This window comes from Octopus bimaculoides, chromosome 23 (assembly GCF_001194135.2).
Source record: "Octopus bimaculoides isolate UCB-OBI-ISO-001 chromosome 23, ASM119413v2, whole genome shotgun sequence".
In the NCBI taxonomy this organism is placed as follows: Eukaryota; Metazoa; Mollusca; class Cephalopoda; order Octopoda; family Octopodidae; genus Octopus; species Octopus bimaculoides.
In genome coordinates this window covers 5,527,066-5,531,077 of record NC_069003.1, presented here as the reverse complement: position 1 = coordinate 5,531,077, position 4,012 = coordinate 5,527,066, and the positions used below count along the sequence as shown (strand labels likewise).

At 40.0% G+C, this 4,012-nt stretch overlaps 1 protein-coding gene across 3 annotated transcripts in view; it reads right to left on the bottom strand.

Annotated features, from left to right (window-relative positions):
* Nucleotides 1-2,604, bottom strand: part of LOC106871347 (uncharacterized) — a 103,516-nt gene extending 100,912 nt beyond the window's left edge. For all 3 annotated transcript variants that reach the window (XM_014917749.2, XM_014917750.2, XM_052975921.1), the window contains exon 1: nt 1,928-2,604. The gene's annotated coding sequence lies outside the window, so the exon portion shown is untranslated. The remainder of the gene's footprint in view (nt 1-1,927) is intronic.
* Nucleotides 2,605-4,012: the final 1,408 nt, after the last annotated feature.

Sequence of the window (4,012 nt, the reverse complement as noted above, 5' to 3'; positions counted from 1 at the left end):
TGCGACTATATTAGCAGTGTTAGCTAGTAATAGTAGTATTAATAATAGTTAGTGGTGGTTGTAGATAGAAATATTGGTAGTAATGTTTATTGTCTGTAACGTAACCAAACAATGCCTTACCCTCCACCGTCGTCCAGCATTGGCGCCGCCACCATTTCTGGTTGGGAGTGAGACAAGGCGTACATCTTTTAACTCTTCTATTACGCTCATTAACAATGATGGGGATGCTTCTACTTCATCAGTCTTTCTCATTCATTCTTTCTCTCTCCACTATATATATCCTCTGTGTGTGTATGTATGTGTGTGTCTCATCCTTTTTTCTCTATCTATCTATCTATCTATCTATCTATCTATCTATCGATCTATTTATCTATCTATCTATCTGTCTATCTATCTATTTATGTCTATATATTTTTGTGTTCATGTCACATGTAAACAGCTACAACACATACACACAGACAGAGAGACACACAGACACACACATTATTGGTAGCACCACTAGAAACCAATACTAAGCGTAACCACAAAATACTATTACTACACCACCATAAAGTCATTCATACTGCTATAGCACCGACTATTGTCACTCATTCACACACACACACACCACTGTATTATCACTATCAACATCACAACACCCACATAACAAAGACACCACCATCATCAACAGACCAGAACGACAAACACACACACACATATACACACCGGTTCGTCACACATTCAACGGGGTTCGAAAGCTTCTACGCAATCGTTTGACCTGTAAGAAATAACTGCCAAATTATCCTCAAATCGTACTCTAGTCTTAAAAATTTGAAGGAAACATGGGATAATGTAGATGAGCTTGGACATCCTTTAAAAAAATAATAATAAAAAGCGATAGTCACAGCTGGGATGCCTGTAATCTCAAGGGTCTGCTCAGCCAGATCAAAGCTTTGATCTGGGGTTGAACTACAATAAGAATTTAGTTAGAAATAGCAGCCAAATCTTCCTCAAATCATATTCCAGTCTGAAAATGGGATAGCGTAGAGGGGCCGAGATATTTCCTAAATAATAAAATTAATTAAAATTAAAAAGTGGTAGTCACAGCTGGAATGTCTGGTCGAAGGGATCTGCTCAGCCAGATTAAAGCTTGAAAATAACAATAAGAATCTTGCTAGAAATAGCAGTCAAATCTTTCTTAAATTAAACGCCAGTCTTAAAAATGGGAAGGAGACGGGATAATGTAGAAGGGCCTAGACATTCCCTAAAAGTAAATTAAAATAAAATTAAAAAGTGGTAGTCACGATTGGAATGTCTTATCTCAGGGGTCTGTGCAGCTGCATCAAAGCATTAAGCAACTATAAGAACCTAGCTAGAAACAGCAGTCAAATCTTCCTGAAATCATACGCTAGTCTTAAAAATGGGGAGGAAACACAGCCCTAAACAATGAATAAATGTAAATAGAATTAAAAAGCGACAGTCATAACTGGAATGTCTATGATCTTAGGTGTCTGTTCAGCCAGATCAGAGCTCTAACCTAGGGTTAAAGAGCAACAAAAACCTAACTAGAAAAAGCAGTCAAATTTTTCTCAAATCATACCACAATTTTAAAATTAGGAGGGTGACAGAATAGTGTAGACGGGCCTAGACAACCCTAAAAATAGTTAAAAGTGATAGTCATAACTGGAATGTCTGTCATTTCAGGGGCCTGCCCGGCTAGATCAACGCTCTGACCTGGGGTTAAACAACAAAAACCTAGCTAGAAATAGCAACCAAATCACTCTGAAATTACATTCATTGGACAAAGCAGTTCAACCACTTAAATACTGTATGTATGAAAGGAAACGATGAGATGGCCACGGCAAGAATGTCTTTAGGTTGAACAAGTCTGACGTAGGTGACTAACAACAACAACAACAACAACAACGAGATAATGAAATCCACTTACCAAAACAAAGACAAACCATTCATCCTTTTTTTTTTCTTTTAAACTTCACAGAATTATATGATTAATATTATTGTTATCGTCTGTTTTATTCCTATAATCGATTCTGTGTAAGCCCCGTCACCACGTTTCTGTATTTGGTCTTTTTTTAATTAAGGGTTTCCCCTCATCCGTCGCGATAGTTGATGCGGTTTTAAGTTCAAGCCGACCTCACAGACAATTTGCAACTCGTACAAAGCAGAGGGCAAAGGTCTTGTTGCGAAACAAAGGGCCGTTGACAATAATCTGAGTGCGAAGGTGGTAGAAATGGGAATGGACACGGAAAGCGAAGGGACATTGAAGCAAAGGGCCTTCGACTGACTTTATTGTTGTGACGGAGCCAAATCGGGGTGGGGAACGAGTATGTGCGTGTCTGCCTCAATCTATGAATATGTATGTATGTCTGGAAGTATGTGTGTATTTATGTGTGTGTCGTATATTGAATATAACAGAGGGTCTAATGTGTGTGTGTTTATATGTATATGTAGTTGTGAATGTTTGTGGTGAATGTGATGAAGGAAAAAAGGGACATCTTGAATGAATGAATAGGTAGGGAGGTAGGTGGAGTAGAATAGCCGGTTCAGTAAATGTGTATATGCGGTGGGGAGTGGGGCATTTATTGGAAGGTCTCACAGTGTTGTTATATGGGAGGGAGGAAGAGAGTGAGAAAGAGGAGAGGGGGAGAGAGAAAGAGGAAAGTGAGACTGAAAGACAGAGAGACAGGTTACTTGAAACATGGTGTGGGGGGAGGAAAGTGAAAGAAAGACTGGAATAAAGTGATGGAGGGAGGGAGGGAGGGTGAAGAACGTTCGAGACAGAGTTGGAGGAGGAATGAAAAATGTGAAGGAGGGTGAGGGAGAGAGAGAGAGGGTGAGGATGACAGGGAGAAGGAAAAAGAAAACGAAAGTGAGAGACAGGGAGAGAGAAGAGAAGGGTGAAAATGAGAGAAAGGAAATGGCGATAGAAAAACTCCGAAGGAAAACAGATGGTGTGTAACGAGAGAAAGAATAAATTGTGAGAGAAAGAGAGAGAGAGAGAGAGAGAGAGAGAGAGACAGACAGACAGACAGACAACGTGGTAAGAGAGATATAGCGTGAGTTGTAACGGGAGTAAAGTGGTGAGAGGGGGATTTGTGAGAGAAAGACAGAAAGTTGTGAAAGAGAAAGTTGTTTTGTAAGAGAGAGGAGGAGAGCGAGAGAGATAGAAGGTGAGTTGTGTGCGTGTGAGAGAAAGACAGTAAGGTGTGCGTATGAGAAAGAGAGATAGTAAGTTGTGTGTATGAGAGAGAGAGAGAGAGAGAGAGAGAGGGAGGGGAGAAAGAAAGTTTTGTATGTGTGAAAAGAGAGAGTAAGTTGTATAAGAGAGAAAGTTTTGTGTTGTGTATGTGTGTATGGCCAGAAAGACAGCGAGAAAAGATACTAAATAATGGGTATCAGAGAGAGAGAGAAAGAGAGAGTAAGTTATGAGTATGAGAGAGAGATAATAAGTTGTGTGTATGAAAGAGAGAGTGAGAGAGAAAAGAAAAGAGTAAAAGCAAACCAGAAAAACAAAAGAGAAATAAATAAAAGGGAGGAAAAGGAAAAAGGACAGAGAGAGGGGAGGGAACAGGACAAAGATATTCAAAGAAGGGAACGGGAAGAGGAAGACACGGATATCAATAACAAAGATGGGTGTTAGGGTGTGGGAGGGGAATGCGTTCCCTATGAAATATTTTTGTTGAGGAAATACACATTAGACAAGGGAGTCCTAGATAGACCATGTCTGAATATAACGGGGAGGGGAGATGATGGGTCACGAGTGGAATGCTTTTGATGATCAATCATACGTCTGCTGGATCGGGACTGACTCGGGGTTAAACTATTCCATCAACAACAACAACAACAACAACACCGTGATAGTATCAACTTTACAATAAACACAATAGAAATTACAACTTCGACACCACCACCATAACCACTACATCACAAACAATAACAACAATGTCAAAACTATGACATCACTCACCACCACCACCACCACCACCACCACCAACACCACTACCACTACCAC